Consider the following 20,054-nt stretch of genomic DNA (forward strand, 5'->3'; position numbering starts at 1 on the left):
CTTACCGAAAGCAATCTACAAATTTAGTGTAATCTCCATTACAATTGCAATGGCATTCTTCACAGAAATAGAAATTCATTTGGAAGCACAAAAAAACTCAAATAGCCAAAACAATTTTAAGCAATAAAAAAAAAAGGTTGGTGGTATCACCATACCTGATCTTAAGCTATATTACAAAGTCACAGTAACAAAAACAGCATGGTACTGGCACAAAGATAGACATGTAGATCAATGGAACAGAAGAGAAGACCCAAATGTCAATCCAAGCAAATATAGCCACCTGATTTTTGGCAAAAATGCTAAAACTATTCACTGGAGAAAAGACAGCCTCTTCAACAAGTGGTGCTGGGAAAATTGGATATACGTGTGTTAAAGGATGAACATAGATCCTTATCTTTCTCCATGTACACGAATCAAGTCCAAATGGATCAGGGGCCTTAGTATCAGACCTGAAACTCTGAAACTGCTAGAGGAAAAGGTAGGGTGACCCTTCAACATGTTGGCATAGGCAATGACTTTCTGAATATAACCCTAATTGCTTAGGAAATAAAATCATTAATCAAACACTGGGATCTCATAAAATTACAAAGCTTCTCTACAGCAAAGGACACTGTGAACAGAGCAAAGAGACAACCTACAGAATGGAAGAAAATCTTTGCCAGCTATACATCTGACAGAGGATTAACATCCAGAATATACAAAGAACTCAAAAAACAGAACAATAAGAAATCAAACAACCCAATTTAAAAATTGGCTATGGCCCTCCAGACATAAAATGTGCTGGATATCCATGACCTCACAGTGCCTGACACTACCTACACAAGACCATCATAAGAGGAGGAAAAGATCATAACATCAAAATAAAAGACAGGCTGATTGAGATGGGGAGGGGATATGATGGAGAATGGAATCTCAAAGGGGAAAGTGGGGGGAAGGAGGGTATTACCATGGGATATTTTTTATGATCATGGAACATGTTAATAAAAATTGAGAAAAAATTAAATTAAATTAAGTAAAAAAATGGCTATGGAAATAAATAGAGAGTTCTAAAAGGAAGAAATACAGATGGCATATAAACATCTTAAAAAATGTTCTGTATGCCTAGCCATCAGGGAAAATGCAAATTAAAACTACTTTTACAGAGCCATAGTAACAAAAACAGCATGGTACTGGCACAAAAACAGACATGTAAATCAGTGGAACAGAATAGAGGACCCAGATGTAAGCCCAAGTAGCTATAGCCACCTGATATTCGATAAAAATGCCAAAAATACTCATTGGAGAAGAGACAGCCTCTTCAGCAAATGGTGTTGGGAAAACTGGATATATATCTGCAGAAGGATGAAAATAGATTCTTCTCTCTCTCCATGCACAAGAATTAAGTCCAAATGGATTAAAGACCTTAACATCAGAACTGAAACTCTGAAACTGCTAGAGGAAAAAGTAGGGGAAACCCTTCAACATATTGGTCTTGGCAAAGACTTTCTGAATACAACCCCAATTGCTCAGGCAATAAAACCACAGATTAATCACTGGGACCTCATGAAATTACAAAGATTTTGTACTGCAAAGGACACAGTGAAAAAAAGCAAAAAGGCAACCTACAGAATGGGAAAACAATCTTCACCAGCTATATATCTGATAGAGGATTAATATCTAGGATATACAAAGAACTCAAAAAGTTAAATAATAAGGAATCAACCAAGCCAATCAAAAAATGGACTATGGAGCTAAATAGAGAGTTCTCAAAGGAAGAAAAATGAATGGCATATAAGCATCTAAAAAAATGTTCTATGTCACTAGTCATCAGGGAAATGCAGATTAAAACTACATTGAAGCCGGGCGTGGTGGCGCATGCCTTTAATCCCAGCACTCGGGAGGCAGAGGTAAGAGGATTGCCATGAGTTCAAGGCCACCCTGAGATGACAGAGTTAATTCCAGGTCAGCTTGGACCAGAGTGAGACCCTACCTCGGAAAAAAAAAAAAAAAAACTACATTGAGATTCCATCTCACTCCTGTCAGATTGGCCACCATCATGAAAACAAATGATCATAAATGTTGGCAGGGATGTGGAAAAAAAGGAACCCTTCTACACTGCTGGTGGGAATGCAATCTGGTCCAGCCATTGTGGAAAACAGTGTGGAGGTTCCTAAAACAGCTAAAGATTGATCTACCATATGACCCAGCTATAGCACTCCTAGGCATATATCCAAAGGACTCATCTCATTTCCTTAGAAGTACATGCTCAACCATGTTTATTGCTGCTCAATTTATAATAGCTGGGAAATGGAACCAGCCTAGATGTCCCTCAACAGATGAGTGGATAATGAAGATGTGGCACATTTATACAATGGAGTTCTACTCAGCAGTAAAGAAAAATGAAGTTATGAAATTTGCAGAAAAATGGATGGACCTGGAATGGATTATACTAAGTGAGGTAACCCAGGCCCAGAAAGCCAAGCGCCACATGTTCTCTCTCATATGTGGATCCTAGCTACAGATGATTGGGCTTCTGCGTGAGAATGAAAATACTTAGTAGCAGAGGCCAGTAAGGTAAAAAGGAGACATAAAGGGTAGAGAAAGGAAGGGAGGAGGATACTTAATAGGTTGATATTGTATATATGTAATTACAATGATTGTAATGGGGAGGTAATATGATGGAGAATGGAATTTCAAATGGGAAAGTGTGGGGGTGGGGAGGGAGGGAATTACCATGGGATATATTTTATAATCATGGAAAATGTTAATAAAAATTTAAAAAAAAAGAAATGTTAAAAAAAAAAAAATACTTTGAGATTCCATCTCACTCCTGTCAGAATGGCTATCATCCAGAAAATAAGTAAACACCTGGCGTGGTGGTGCATGTCTTTAATCCCAGCACTCAGGAGGCAGAGGTAGGAGGATTGCTGTGAATTCGAGGCCACCCTGAGAGTACATAGTAAATTCCAGGTCAGCCTGGACCAGAGTGAGACCCTACCTCGAAATCCCCCCACAAAAAAAATAAATTAAAATAAATGACAATTAAGTTGGCAAGGATGTGGGAAAAGGGGAACCCTTCTACACTGTTGGTGGGAATATAGTCTGGTACAGCCATTGTAGAAATCAGTGTGGAGGTTCTTAATACAGCTAGAAATAGATTTACCATAAGATCCAGCTATAGCACTCCTAGGCATGTATCCTAATGACTCTTCTCACTACCTTAGAGATACTTGTACAACCATGTTTATTGCTGCTCTATTCACAATAGCTAGGAAATGGAACCAGCCTATATGTCCCTCAACAGGTTAATGGATAATAAAGAGGTAGTACATTTACACAATGGATTTCTTTCTATTCAGCAGTAAAGAAAAATGAAATTGGGCTGGAGAGATAGCTTAGCGGTTGAGCGCTTGCCTACGAAGCCTAAGGACTCCAGTTCGAGGCTCGATTCCCCAGGACCCACTTTAGCCAGATGCACAAAGGGCGCACACAGCTGGAGTTTGTTTGCAGTGGCTGGAAGCCCTGGTGTGCCCATTCTCTCTCTCTATCTGCCTTTCTCTCTCTGTCTGTCACTCTGCCTCTTTCTCTCTGTCACTCTCAAATAAATGAAAATAAACAAAAATTTAAAAAAAGAAAAATGAAATTATGAACCAGGCATGGTGACACATGCCTTTAATGCCAGCACTTGGGAGGCAGAGGTAGGAGGATCCTTGTGAGGTTGAGGCCACCTGAGTATACATAGTGAATTCCAGATCAGCCTGGACCAGAGTGAAATCCTACCTCAAAAAACTGAAAAAAAAGAAAGAAAGAAAGAAAAAATGAAACTGAAATTTGCAGGGAAATAGATGGATCTGAAAAGGATTATACTTTAGTATAATCCTTAGGGTAACCCAGGCTCAGGACGCCAAATGTCATATGTTCTCTCTTATATGTGGATCCTAACTACAAGTGTGTGAGCTAGAACCAAAAATCAGTAGCAGAGGCCAGTAAGCCATAAAAAGGCTATAAGGGAGGGAGGAGAGAGAAGGACTTTAGGGGATGATATTTATATATGTAAGTAGAAGAACAGATTACAGGGAGTGGAATGGCCTCAGTGAGGCCAGGGAAAGAGATTAAGAGAAGGGTAGAGGAAGGGTCAATCAAAACTCAAGATATTCTGAAGAAGACATATGAAAGCCTACTTTTTTGGATAGTGGCATATCCAGAAGCCATAGATTGTTACTAGAAAATTTTTAGTGCCAGGGATGGGATACCTTCCAGTAAGTTGTTGGCCAGGGAGGTCCCTGTTGCCTCCAAAACATTTACAGGCTATTGCCAAGGCCTTTGGTTTCCCTTGAGAAACAGATGGTAAGACCCTATTGCTGAAGACTTCACATGTATGGGTGGCAAGGTCACTGAGAAATCAAGCTGGTGCTGAACAGAAAACCTTCTCCCTGTAGACCAGCCAACTGAAAGCTGGAAAAAACGTGCACTGCATGCAGCCCTATGGGAGACTGAAACCATCAGTGATGAAAACAATAGAACTGGAAACCTCAAGTTTGGCCAGACAGGCCAAATGACAGAATGGGTGGGTGCAGTAGTGGCATGTTTGATCTGGGAGAAACCAACTAATTAGTTCTGAAAACCAAATCAAAAGGCTATGGCAGGGCTGGGAAAATTGTTTAGTGGTTAAGGTATTTGCCTTCAAAGCCAAAGGACCCTGGTTCGATTTCCAGGACCCATGTAAGCCAGATGCATAAGGGAGCACATACATCTAGAGTTCGTTTGCAGTGGCTGGAAGCTCTGGCACACCCATTCTCTCTTTCTGTCTATCTGCCTCTTCCTCTCTGTCTCTCTCATACATGTACTCTCTCAAATTAATAAATGCAAGTTTTTAAAAAAGCCTATGGCAGGGGAGGTCATGAGCCTTAGGGATATAAAGCCTGCTCTTGTCTGGCTAATGCATATATTATTCTCACCAAACTGCCCTGAAAGCACTACACTTAATGTTCATATTCATATATTAATGCTACTTTCATTTTTGGATGGTGGTGACCATTTGGATGACCCAAAAGTCAACATAATGCTGAGAAGAAGTGACAGAGGAGTGTCCAGCACTGAAACACCTCTATCACATCCTCCAATGCTCAGGTTCCATTGCAGAAGTGGTGACAGAAAGAATGTAACAGCCAAAGGAAGGGTACCACTCCTTACAATGCAACTGTCTAGACAGAAATTGGCCTTGATATCCATGACCTCTCAGTGCCTAGCAACACCTTCACAAGACCCTCATACAAGGAAAAAAAAAAAAAAAAGGTGATGACATAAAATAAAGAAATACTAATGGAGAAGCCAGGTGTGGTGGCGCACACCTTTAATCCCAGCACTTGGGAGGCAGAGGTAGGAGGATCGCTGAAAGTTTGAGGCCACCCTGAGACTACATAGTGAATTCCAGGTCAGCCTGAGCCAGAGTGAGACCCTACTTCAAAAAACCAAAAAACAAACAAACAAAAAAAACCAACCAAACAAACAAAAAAACTAATGGAGAAATGGAAGGGATATAATGGGGAGTGGAGTTGTAAAATGGGGAAGTGGGTGAGGTAAAGGAATTATCATGGTGTATTGCCTGTAATTATAGAAGATGTCAATAAAAATTTTTAAAGAATTTTTAAAAACTTCTTGTACTGCATTGGCATTTCTTTTCCCAATTTGGGGAAATTTCTCTTCTATAATTTGATTGAAACTGCCTACTATGCCTTTGGAGTGAATTCTTCACCTTCTACTATACCCTGACTTCTTATTAGTGTCCCAAATATCTTGAAATTCCCATTCATACCTTCCTATTAGCTTCTTTCTCCTTGTTGGACTTTATTAGATCTGCCACCTGGTCTTCTACTTTACATATTCTGTTCTCTCCTTCATCCATTGTAGTGGTGAGACTTTCCACAGAGTTTTTTGACTGACTGTATTTTTCATTGCTAGTATTTCTGCCTAGTTTTTCTTGTATTTCTGTTTTCTTACTCATGTCTTGTAATGACCTCTATTTCATTAAGCTTGTTTCCTATGTTCTCTTTCAGATACTTGTCTTCTTCTTTAATTCCTTTTTTTTCTTCTTCTTTTGTTTGTTTCTTGAGATAGGGTCTTATTCTAGTACAGGCTGACCTGAATATCAACTACATAGTTTCAGAGTGGCCTTGAACTCATGGCAATCTTCTTACCTCTGCCTCCTGAGTGCTGTGATTAAAGTCATGTGCCACCAAGCCTGGCCTTTTTTTTTTTTTTAATCTTTGTTAGGTATTTCACCTAAAACAGTCTCACTGGGGGTCATTTCTGATGGATTTATAGTTTTTGGTGGGATTATATTGTCTTGAATTTTTGTGTGTCTTGTATTATAATTGAATGACTTGTGCATCCTGAGTTAATTTGATGCTTGGATTTTCTACTTATCTGCAGTGTTCTTAGATGTGAAGATTCAACTTTATATACCAAAAGGATATGAGTTTAAGGGGCTAGATGTAGCTCTTATACTTCAATCCAACTGCAGAAGTAATCCTAGGTGTTGAGTTTGCCTGCAACTCAAGTATTCTAGTGGGCTGGGTGGAACAATTTACTGGAAAATTCTAATTTTCAACTGAGAAATATGCACATTCAATAAAAAACAGCACAGAGTATGCAACTGGGGGGAATGAAACAAACAGATAACCTTATAAAGCCAAAATCCCTAATGGTGTGTGTGGCTCTACACCCTTAATCCTGTCAGCTGAGAGGTTGAGAATTCTGTTCTGAGTTGGGTTCCAGGTCAGCCTGAATCTGAATCAGGCCCTGCCCCCAATAATAACAGAAGCAAAAGACAAAGGGCCCATAATTCTGAAAGCATCAAAGACAACAATAGTCAACCCCCAAATACAACTTAATTGAGAATGGTAAAGCCAAGATATGTAACCTGCTGGGTGTGGTGGCACATACCTTTAATCCCAGCACTCAGGAGGCAGAAGTAGGTGGATCACTATGAGTTTGTGGCCACCCTGAGACTACATAGTGAATTCGAGATCAGCCTGGGATAGAGACCCTACCTCGAAAAAAAAAAAAAAGAAGAAGAAGAAGAATATGTAACCCATAACATGCCCCTGACATGGAAAGAGAGATTAGCACTTCCAGTGCAGGCCTATATACCTGCTTTTTTGTCAGCCAGCCTTGCTACCTTTTGGGGTGGCTTCCAATCTCACCAATGTGGAGTACCCATCTCAATCCCTCCATGTTGGGCTGTGGACCTGATGTTCTGATCAGCTGTGCTGGATGCCCTGCCGCCTGGGGCTGAATGCATCCTCCAGAGTTTCCAGGTTCTGACAGTCGGGGGATGGGAGAATGCAGGAATCCTGGAGTTGTACTGAAACTGCTCAGCTGGTCCCACCTGTATCTCTTTCAGCAGCTCCTTAACTGATCTCCACTGTCTCCTCTTCAGGTTTCTTGTCTTTGCAAGGAGGCTGATGAAGTTGGAAAATTCCCTTGTTTGGTCTCTGCTCCTGCAGCTGGATGCGGGGAGGGCAGGGCTGGGTGGGCTGTGGCAGTCAGGAGCAAGGATGGTGCAGATCGGAGCTGCACAAGCCTTGGCAGGATTCTTGCTGTTTTCCTCCTTTCTAGTGGATCTTGGTCTCCCCTCTTCTTCGCTATGGCTAAAAAAAACCTATACACCTTTATGTTTTGGAAGAAGAGTATATTTTGCTATGGTTTTGCTTAAATCCCTCGCTAGGCTGGTTTGGCGTGACTCTTATGCCGCCATCTTACCCAGAAATCTTGTATCCTGCTACATTGCAAAAAGTGTTTATCAGCACTAACAGTTTACTTATGGTAGAGTTTTTAGGGTCCTTTATGTATAGAATCATATCATCTGCAAATAACGATAACTTGATCTCTTCCTTTTCCAAATTGTATACCTTTTATATATGTCTCTTACCTGATTGCTATAGCTAAGACTTCTACTCTACATTAAATAAAATTGAGGACAATGAACACCTTGTCTTGTTCCTGATTTGGGTGGAAAAGTTTCAAGTTTTCCCCCATTTAGTATCATGTTGGCTGTAGGTTTGTCAGAAATAGCCTTTATTATGTTGAGATATGTTCCTTCTATTCCCAGTTTCTTTAGGAGTTTACCATGAATGGATGTTGGATTTTGTCAAATAGCCTTACTTGCTTTCTTTCTTTTTTGGTTTTTCAAGGTAGGGTGTCACTCTAGCTCAGGCTGACCTTGAATTCACTATGTAGTCTCAGGCCTCCAACTCACAGTATTCCTCCTACCTCTGCCTTCCGAATGCAGGGGTTAAAGGTGCGCACCACCACACCAGTTTATGGCTTTTCTTTTTCTCTTTTAATTTGGTTTGCTCTATTCTTCTTTTTCTAAGGCTTTAAGGTGAAACATTAAGTTGTTTACTTGTGACCGTTCTAATTTCTTTTTCTTTTTTGTTTTTTCAAGGTAGGATCTCACTGTGTATTCTCAGGGTGGTCTTGAACTCATAGCAATCCTCCTACTTTTGCCTCCCAAGTGCTGGGATTAAAGGCATGAGCCACCACACCTGGCCTGTTTTCTTAATATAGGCGCTTTAAGCCATAAGTTTCCCTCTTAGGCCTGTCTTCATTGTATCACAAAGGTTTAGTATGTTGCACTCTCATTATCATTTGATTCTATGAATTTTTTTATTTCATTTTTAAATTTCTTCAATGATAATTCATCATTCAGAAGTATACTGTTTAATTTTCATGACTTTGTGTACGTTCTGTAGTTTTTCTTTTTGCTGATTTGTAGTTTAATCCCATTGTGTTCATACAGAGTAAAAGGAATTATTTCAATTTTCCTGTATTTGTAATATTTGCTTTGTATACTAATATATGGTCTATCTTTTTTTTTGTTGTTGTTGTTGTTGTTTTGTTTTGTTTTGTTTTGTTTTTCGAGATAGGATCTCACTCTATCCCAGGCTGACCTGGAATTAACTATGTAATCTCAGGGTAGCCTCGAACTCATGGCGATCCACCTACCTCTGCCTCCCAAGTGCTGGGATTAAAGGCGTGTGCCACCATGCCCAGCTGGTCTATCTTAAAGAATGTTTCATGTGCTGCTAAGAAGAATGTGTATTTTGCAGCACTTGGATGGAATGTTCTGTAGATATCTGTTAGGTTCATTTGTTCTATGACATCATTTAATCCAGATGTCTATCTGTGTATTTTTTTGCTGGGATGACCTGTCGATGAGAGTGGGGTATTGAAGTCACAAAACTAATTAATAAAAAAATTTAATTAATTGCTAATAATAAAAGAATGACAAAGTTGACCATCAGTCAAATCTAACACATAAACTTCCCTGATATGGAAGGGGCAGTTAACACTCCAATGCAGGCTTATATACTAGGCTTTGTGACCAGTACTGACCCAGTGTAAGTAAGCCCTGTTATCATTTGTGATGACTTTGGTCTCAGCTATGCTACATGCCTGCTTGTGTCCCTCCTCACTGTGCTGTGGGCTCAGCTAGACTGGCTGGGTCATTGGTCTGCTGCTCTGATTGCCTGTGCTGGGTGCTATGTAGCTGAATTCCCTTCTCCAGGTCTTCAGTGGTTGCTCATACTGGCAGCTGGGAGAGGGGAGGCTGCGAAGGGTGCCTGAAGTTGTACTGGAGCTGCATAGCTGATCCCCATGACCCTCTTCTTCAGGAGCTGCTCAGCTGGTCCCTGCTATCTTCTCCTTCAGATTTTTTGACATTGTGAGGAAGCTGTATGAGTGAAAAATTTCCACCTGGCTTCTCCTGTGGCTCAGGGAGAGCCTGGCAGCTGCGCAGATAAACACCACTGCAGGGGCTAATTCTGCCTGTTCATGTGGTTTCCTGAAGCTCTGGATCTCTCCTGCTTCTCTGCTGAGGTTGATAATTCCTTCCACATCTTCCCTTTTTGGTAGAAGAGTGTATTTTGCTGTTTTTCTGCTTTTTACCCCCTAGGCTGCTTTGGCATGGCTACTATACTGCCATCTTACCTGCAAATCTAATCTCCCTTTTTATTTTATTTTATTTTATTTTATTTTATTTTATTTTATTTTATTTTATTTTATTTTATTTTTTCTAAGTAGGGTCTTACTTTAGCCCAGGATGACCTGGAATTCACTATATAGTCTTAGAGTGGCCTTGAACTCTCAGTGATCCTCTGATCCCTGCTTCCCTAGTGCTGGGATTAAAGGCATGTACCACCATGCCCAGCTAATCTTTATATATATAATTTTTATTTATATTTGAGAGAGAAAGAGGCAGAGAGAGAGAGAAAGAGAATGGATGTACCAGGGCCTTCAGTCACTGCAAATGAACTCCAGAAGCATGCAACACCATGTGCATCTGGCTTATGTAGGTCCTGGGGAATCGAACCTGTGTCCTTTAGCTTTGCAGGCTAGCACCTTAACCACTAAGCCATCCCTCAAGCCCACCATATATATATATTTTGAGGTAGCATCTCTCACTAGCCTGGGCTGACCTGGACTTCACTATGTAGTCTCAGGGTGACCTTGAACTCAGAGCAATCCTCCTACCTCTGCCTCCCAAGTGCTGGGATTAAGGGCATGTGCCACTACACTGGCCACTTTTTATATTTTACTCTAGGCCAGGCTCACCTGGAACTCACTCTATACCCCCTAGCTGGCCTCAAATTCCTATCTCAGGCTACCATGTACTGGAATTAAAGTGCCACCAACCCCCACTTAAATCCAACCTTTTCTTTTTTTTTTTTTTTTTCAAGGTAGGGTTTCACTCTAGTCCAGGCTGACCTGCAATTCACTATATAGTCTCAGCATAGCCTCAAAATCATGGTGGTCCGTCTACCTCTGCCTCCCAAGTGCTAGGATTAAAGGTGTACACCACCACACCCAGCCCAAATCCAACCTTTTTTTTTTTTTTAATTTTTTATTTATTTATTTGAGAGCGACAGACACAGAGAGAAAGACAGATAGAGGGAGGGAGAGAGAATGGGCGTGCCAGGGCTTCCAGCCTCTGCAAACGAACTCCAGATGCGTGTGCCCCCTTGTGCATCTGGCTAACGTGGGACCTGGGGAACCGAGCCTCGAACTGGGGTCCTTAGGCTTCACAGGCAAGCGCTTAACCACTAAGCCATCTCTCCAGCCCCAAATCCAACCTTTTAAAGTGGTGTGCTGAGCTTTGTGAGCTGCCTGCCACCCAGCTTTCAGTGTTATCTCCCATATCCCTTCACTTGCACTTTACAATTTGTGACTGGAGGAAGGTAGCATTAATGTAAAAACCTTAAAATTATTTAAAAATGAGTTACACACATACACACACACCCCTGTGTGCACACCAAACATCTGTACCCCATACCCTCCTTTTTGATTAGCCCAGGGATGATAATGATGACAGCAATGACTGGTAATGGGCTGAGTGGGGGTCACGATTGTTTGTTGCACATATTAGTGAAATGTCAAAACACTACTGGGAAGTTGAAGTCAAATCATGTCAAAATAACTGACTCAAAAATTCTCACTTTGCATATATGTTTATTTCTATGCCTTATTCAAGCTGTTGTATCCAGTCCTAAGCCAGTTAGCAGTTGCTAACTGCTGATTATCCTTCAAGACTCCATCTGCTTGTCTTTATCCACTTTGGGAAGCTTTCTTGGCTGCTTCCACCACCAAGATTGTTACTCAGTATTCCCTTAGCACTTCATATACACTTCTATACCTAGAGCAGTTCTTGTTTTATGGTTGTTTTGTTCGTTTGTTTTTGGTTTTTCAAAGTACAGTCTTGCTCTAGTCCAGGCTGACCTGGAATTCATTATGCAATCTAAGGCTGGCCTCAAACTCACAGTGATTCTACTACCTCTGCCTCCTAAGTGCTAGGATTAAAGGCATGTGCCACCACACCCATTTTTTTTGTTTGTTTTTTAACTATTAGAGACAAAGAGATGGAGAGAAAGAAAGAATGGGCACACTAGGTCTTCCAGCCAATTGCAAATGAATTCCAGACACATGCTCCACCTGTGCATCTGGTTTACGTGGGACTTGGAGAATCGAACCCAGGTCCTTAAACTTCGCAGGCAAGCACCTTAACTGCTAAGCCATCTCTCCAGGTTCCCCCCCGCCTTTTTTTGAGGTATGGTCTCACTCTAGCCCAGGCTTACCTGGAATTTACCATGTAGTCTCAGGCTGGCCTCAAACTCACAGTGCTCTTCTTACCTCTGTCTCTCAAGTGCTGGGATTAGAGGCATGCACCAGCATGCCCAGCTCTACCTACAACCTTTTAGTGAAGTTATTATTTATGTGTTGACCTTTAAATCAGGAACTGTTTGTTATTTTGTTTGCTTGCTCACATGTTTATTTTGAGACATTGATCTTCCTATGTAATTCTGGCTGGCCTGGAACTAACTATGTAGCCTAGACTAGCCTCAAACTCGAAATCCTTTCACCCCAGCCTCACTAGTACTAGGATTACAGATGTATACCAGAATATATGCTAAATTTAAAGACTGTGTTTCAGGGCTGGAGAGATTGCTCAACAGTTAAAACACTTGCCTGCAAAACCTAATGACCTGAGTTCAATTCCCCAGTACCCATGTAAAGCCAAATGCACAAAGTGGTGCATACATCTGGAGTTTGCTTGCAGTGGTTGGAGGTCCTGGTATTCCTATTCTCTCTCTCTCTCTCCTCTCTGTCTCTGCTTGCAAATAAATAATTTTAAAACATTTATTATTTTAAAAAATTAATTTATCGAAATAGAGAGAAGAGAGACAGAATTGGTGCACCAGGGCATCTAGCCACTGCAAACAAATTCCACACACATACACCACTTTTGCATCTGGCTTTATGTGTGTGCTGGGGAATTGAACCCAGGTCATTAGGCTTTGTAGGCAAGTGCTTTAAAAGCTGAGCCATCTCTCCAGCCCAATTTTTTTTAAATTAATGAAGGTGGGCTGGAGAGATGACTTAGTGGTTAGACGCTTGCCTGTGAAGCATAAGGACCCCGGTTCGAGGCTCAATTCCCCAGGACCCACATAAGCCAGATGCACAATGTGGAGCATGCATCTGGAATTCATTTGCAATGGCTGGAGGCCCTGGCATGCCCATTCTCCCCTTCTCTCTTTCTCTCTCTCTCTCTCGACTCTTTTTGTCTCTCTGTCTGTCACTCCCAAATAAATAAATAAATAAATAAATAAATAAATAAATAAAAGTAAACAAGTTTATTTAAAAAATGAATGAAGGGCTGGAGAGATGGATTAGTGGTTATGGTGCTTGCTGGTAAAGCCAAAGGATCCAAATTTTATTCCCCAGTACCCACATAAACCCAAATGCATAAGGTGGCACATGCATCTGGAGCTCATTTGCAGTGGCTAGAGGCTATCTATGGTGTGCCCATTCTCTCTATCTGCCACTTTCTCCCTCTCTCAAATAAATAAAATATGTTAAACAAAAAAAAAAAAAAAAGTTAAAGAATGAAATGCTGTCTTCCTTGCCTCAAAAAGCAACAACGGGGCTGGAGAGATGGCTTAGCTGTTAAGGCGCTTGTCTACAAAGCCAAAGGACCTTGGTTCAATTCCCCAGGACCCATGTAAGACAGATGCACAAGGTGGTGTGTGCATCTGGAGTTCGTTTGCAGTGGCTGGAGGCCCTGGCGTGTGCATTCTCTCTCTCTCAAATAAATAAAAATAAACAATAAAGATAAAGAGAGAGAATGGTCACACCAGGGCCTCTTGCCACTGCATGCGAACTCCAGATGCATGCTCTACCTTGTGCATCTGGCTTACATGGGTACTGGGAAATAAAACCTGGATCCCTAGGCTTTGCAGGAAAGAGCCTTAACCGCTAAGCCATCTCTTCAGCCCCTAAAATATTTTTATTTATTTGCAAGCAGAGACAGACAGAGATAGAATGGGCATGCCAGGACCTCTAGCTGCTGCAAACAAACTTCAAATGCATGTGCCACTTTGTGCTACCTTGTGCATCTGGCTTTACGTGGCTACTGGGGAGATCATTAGATTTTGCCAGCAAGTGCCTTGCTGGCTGAGCCATTTCTTCATTCCTGTTTCATTAATTTCTATGACTCCAGAACCTAGTCAAAGAAAGGAATATGAGAAGTATTTGATGAGTACTTGCTGAATGAATGTAGACTAAGCCAGAAGGACCCTGCTTATGAAACCATGTGTCTTTCACAATTCATGTTGGAACTTAAACCCCAAGGCTATTTTAATAAGAAGTAAAGTCATTAGGTAGGGATACACCTTTAGTACATTCCAGAATTGTGTCTTTATAAAAACATTTGAGGGGGCTAGAGAGATTGCTTAGTGGTTAAGGTGTTTGCCTGCAAAGCCTAAACACCCAAAGTCCATTCCCCAGAACCTATGTAAGGCAGATGCACATGGTGGCACATGTGTCTGGAGTTTTGTAGTAGCTAGAGGCTCTGGTGTGCCCAATCTCATTCTCTCTCATAATAAATAAATAAAAGAAAAAAAGCCTTGAGGGACCTAACTAATTCCTCTGCACCTTTCTGCCCCTTCTGTTACGTGAGGCCATGAGGTTCCACTCCTCTGGAGAATGCAGCGAGGGCAATCTTACAAGCAGAGATCAGACCCTCAACAGACACTAAACCTGCTGGTCCTTAGACCATGCAACCTCCAGAACAATAAATAAATCTCTACTATTTTTTTTTTAATTTTTTGGTTTATTTATTTGAGAGGACAGACAGAGAGAGAAAGGGACAGAGAGACATAGAGAGCGAGAATGGGCGCGCCAGGGCCTCCAGCCACTGCAAAGAACTCCAGACGCGTGCGCCCCCTTGTGCATCTGGCTAACGTGGGTCCTGGGGAACCGAGCCTCGAACCGGGGTCCTTCGGCTTCACAGGCAAGCGCTTAACCGCTAAGCCGTCTCCCTGGCCCCAAATCTCTACTATTTATAAATTAGTATTAAGTATTTTATTATAGCATAACAGACTAAGACAGAACCTTAGAAGTTATTCTATATAATATGGAAACTTCTTGTACAAACTATGACACAAGTCTCTGCTTAAATACTAATAATAGTGGCACCACTGGAGAAAAATATTCAAACATACCAGCTGGAAACACTGAAAACTTAACTCAGATCACAACAAGAACCTAAAAGTTACATGATGGTACATTATTACCAGCTCTTCGTTTCCATTTTCCATAGCTGTTACTTCAAGTTTTTAACTTGTTCTCAGTAGTTATTCTAAACCACATCTGAATTCAGGCACTTGGAAGGCAGAGGTAGGAGGATCACTGTGAGTTCAAGGAAAGACTGGAACTAAAGCAAGTTCCAGGTTAGCCTGGGCTAGAGTGAGACCCTACTTCAAAAAATAAAATAAAATAAAATACTCTGGAAGAACAACCACATCACACAAAAAACGCTCTAAGAAGAAGTGTACTACTAGAAGAGTTTTTCGGCTCTTAAAAGTACATCATAAAGAGTTAAAAAATTACAACAGCATAATACTGGCATTAGAACAGATAAGTGGATAAATAAAAGATATATATTAATATTTAATATATATTTATATATTTTTTGACTTTTCAAGGTAGGGTCTTGTTCTAGCCCAGGCTGACCTGGAATTCACTCTGTAATCTCAGGCTGGTCTCGAACTCACAGCGATCCTCCTACTTCTGCCTCCCAAGTGCTGGTTTAAAGGTGTGCACCACCATGCCTGGCAATATTTAATATATTTTAATGGCACGGTTTCTTATTAGCTAATAATAGACTGATCAGTTTGTAATCTTGAGTCCTTTTTCTTTCTTTAAATGTATTTATTTATTTATTTCACAGAGAGAGAATGGGTGCACCAGGGCCTCCTGCCACTGCATACCAACTCTTAGACATATGTACCGCTTTCTGCATCTGGCTTTATGTGGGTACTGGAGAATTAAACCCAGGCCAGCAGGTTTTGCAAGCAAGTGCCTTTAATCAAGGACACATCTTCCCATAGGCTGATAAAAAAAAAAAAAGTGGCATGGCATGGCAACACATGCCATCACTGGGGGGCAAGGTAGGAGGATTGCTGTAAGTTCAAAGCCAGCTTGGGACTACTATATAGTGAATTCCAGGTCAGCCTGGGCTGGAGTGAGACCCTACCTCAAAAATAACAACAACAACAACAACAAAAAGTGATGTTGGAATAATTACATAATGAGGTGCAAACTAGGTGCATTATAATTTTGTCATACATCACACACCAAAATAAGTTCTAACTGATTCAATGGAAAAATCAAAATCACAAGAAATAAGAAGAAAATATAGATAAAATACTTATGTAATCTGGGGACACATGAGAACTTTCTAAGAATAACACAAATGGTAAAGACTAAAAAATAGAAGATTGAGAGATTTTTATACTAAAAATTTCATTTGGGACTGGACACAGTGGTTCAGGAGGTTTTCACTCACCCAAACTCTTTCTTATGAATACATACAACTCTTTTTTGTTTGTTTGTTTGTTTCTTGAGGTAGGATCTCACTGTAGCCAAGGCTGACCTAGAATTCACTATGTAGTCTCAGGGTGGCCTCAAACTCATGGAGATCCTCCTACCTCTGCCTCCTGAGTGCTGGGATTAACGGCTTGTGCTGCCACGCCTGGATACTTTATTTTTTTATGCAATTGTGAATGGGAGTGATTCTCTGATTTCATCCTCTGTGTGTTTGTTGTTAGTATATAGGAAGGCTACTTATTTCTGTGTGTTTTGTATCCTGCTACATGGCTATAAGAGGTATAGTAGAATCCTGAGCTTTTCTTTGTTGGAAAGCTATTACTACTTCAGTCTCATTGCTTAGTTGGATCTGTTTAGTTTGTATATATCCTCTTTTTTCCACTTTGGTAAGTCATGTCACAGATATCTCAAAATTTGCCAATTCTTTGAGATTTTGTTGGAATATCAGTTTTCAAAATATTTTCTAATGATCCTCTAGATTTCAGTGGTAGTGTTATATGTCTTAGCATCCACTTTTTCATCTGTAATGTGTTTTCCTGTTCTTCTGATTAGTTTGGCTAAGGGTTTGTTAATCTTGTTTATCTTTTCAAAGAATCAATTATTTCTCTTATTGATACTTTGTATTATTCAGTCTCCATTTCATTAGTTCCCACCCTGATATTTACTATTAATCTTTCCATATACTAATTTTTTTTCTTGATTTTTTGAGGTAGGGTCTCACGTTAGCTCAGGTGACCTAGAATTCACTATGTAGTCTCAGGGTGGCTTCGAGCTCATGGCAATCCTCCTACCTCTGCCTCCCGCTGGCTGGATTAAAGGCGTGAGCCAACCATACCAGGCCTATCTATTAATTCTGAGTTTAACTTGTTCTTGTTTTTCTAAGACCTTGAGGTGAATCATGTCTCTCTCTAGCTGTAGTAGTTACCTTCTTGTTGCTAAAACAAAACAGCCAATCAGAAGCAGTTTAAGGAAGGAAAGAATTTACTTCCACTTTACAATTTTTTTATTTTTTTTTTAGGTAGGGTCTTGCTCTAGCCCAGGCTGATCTGGATTTCACTAAGTACTCTTTGGGTGGCCTTGAACTCTTGGCAATCCTCCTACCTCTGCCTCCCAAGTGCTGGGATTATAGGCATGTGCCACCACATGGTCTTCAGTTTATATAGCAGAGAAAGCATGGCAGGTGTCACATCAGCAGAGTGTGACCTGTGAGCACCTAGTGGGTTAGATTAACAGACCCTAAGGTACACTCCATTCAGGCTCCATCTCCCAAAGCTCCATAAGCTGGGGATCAAGTATGAGGCTTAATCACAAACACATGAGGCCATGGGGAACACTTCACACTCAAACCATCACACTAGTCCAGACTCACCTGAAAATTAGGCTGTAGCCCAGGCTGATCTTGAAATCATGATGATCTTCCTATTTGTTTTTGAAGATTGGGATTAAAGGCATGAGCCAGCACATCCCCCTGGGCTTTGTTGTTTTGTATTGTTTGGTTTTTGAGGTAGGGTCTCACTCTAGCCCAGGCTGAATTAGAATTCACGTATGTAGTCCCAGGCTGGCCTCAGACTCACAGGGATCATCTTGCCTCAGCTTTCTAAGTGCTGGGATTAAAGATTGTGTGCTACCATACCCAGCAAACTAACTTGTTTTTTGTTTTGTTTGTTTATTTATTATTTTTTTTTTTTTGAGGTAGGGTCTTGCTCTAGCCCAGACTGACCTGGAATTCACTATGTAGTCTCAAGATGGTCTCAAACTCACGGAAATCCTCCTACCTCTGCCTCCCAAGTGTTAGGATTAAAGGTTTGTGCCACCATGCCCAGCTCTGTTTTTTGTTTGTTTATTTATTTATTTATTTATTTATTTATTTATTTGAGAGAGAGAAAGGCACACATATACATATATATATGTATATACAGAGTGTATATATATATATATATATATATATGTATGTATCTATATGGTGTATATATGTATATATATGGTGTATATATGTATAGATGTGTGTGTGTGTGTGTGTGTGTGTGTATGTGTGTGTGTAGAGAGAGAGAGTATATGTGTATATATAGAGAGAGGGAGGGAGAGAGAATGGGCACTGGGCATACCAGGGCCTCTAGCCACTGCAAATGAATTCCATACACATGCACCTCCTTGTGCATCTGGCTTATGGGGGTTCTGGGGAATCAAACCTGGGTCCTTAATCTTCACAGTCAAGTGCCTTAACCACATCTCTCTAGCCCTCTGACTTGTTTGTTTGTTTGAGGTAGGGTCTCACTCTAGCACAAACTGACCTGGAATTCACTACATAGTCATAGTCTCAGGGTGGTCTCAAACTCATGGTGATCCTCCTACCTCTGCCTTCCTAGTGCTGTGAATCAAAGGCATGCTACACCAGGTCAGGCTTTTTTTTTTGTAGTTTTTAGTTTTGCTTTTTTTTTTTTTTTTTGGTTTTTCGAGGTAGGGTCTCACTCTGGCTCAGGCTGACCTTGAATTCACTATGTAGTCTCAGGGTGGCCTCGAACTCTCGGAGATCCCCCTACCTCTGCCTCCCGAGTGCTGGGATTAAAGGCGTGCGCCACCACGCCCGGCTAGTTTTGCTTTTTTTGTTTGTTTTGAAATTTCATTGTTCTGGACTTTGCTTCTTATTTTATTTTAATTTATTTATTAGAGAGAGAGAGGGAGAATGGATGCATCAGGGCCTCTGACCAGTGCAAATGAACTCCAGATGCATGTGCCACCTTGTGTATCTGGCTTACATGGGTTCTGGTGAATCAAACCTGGATCCTTCGTCTTTGTAGGTAAGTGCCTTATCCACTAAGCCACCTTTCCAGCCTTACTGACTGTTTTTTTTTTTTTTTTAATTTTTATTAACATTTTCCATGATTATAAAATATATCCCATGGTAATTCCCTCCCTCCCCACTGACTGTTTTTTAATACAAGCATAACTATAAACTTCCTTCTTTGAACCATTTTTTCTGTCTCTCAAAGTTCTGATAAATTGTGCTTTGTTTTTGTTTAATTTAATTTATTTAATTCTAGGAACTTTTAAATTTATCCTGATTTCTTCCATGAACCACCTATTATAAATTTACTTTCAAAGTTGGGCGTGGTGGCGCACGCCTTTAATCCCAGCGCTCGGGAGGCAGAGGTAGGTGGATTGCTGTTAGTTCAAGGCCACCCTGAGACTCCATAGTGAATTCTAGGTCAGCCTGGGCCAGAAATGAGACCCTACTTCAAAAAAAAAAAAAAATTTACTCTCCATGCATGTACATGCTTTCTGTAGCCTCTCTTGTTATTGATTTCTAATTTTAGTCCATGATCATCTTACTTGCTTCAATACCTAAAATATGATTTTAAATTTATTTATTTGTTTTATTTATTTTAGAGAAAGAGAGAGAGAAAGGCAGATATAGAGAGAAAATGGGCATGCCATTCATTCATTTGCACACACTCCTGGGTGTCTTATTACTGCAAACAAATACTGATCTAGCTTTACATGGGTAGCTGGGGAATTGAACCCATAGGCAGAATGTGTAAGCAAGCACCTTTCATTGCTGAACCATCTCCCCAGCCCCTAAAAATATGACTTAATTTGGAGACAGTTTATGGACAGCTAAGAAGAATATA

Source organism: Jaculus jaculus, chromosome 8 (assembly GCF_020740685.1).
Source record: "Jaculus jaculus isolate mJacJac1 chromosome 8, mJacJac1.mat.Y.cur, whole genome shotgun sequence".
NCBI classification, from domain to species: Eukaryota; Metazoa; Chordata; class Mammalia; order Rodentia; family Dipodidae; genus Jaculus; species Jaculus jaculus.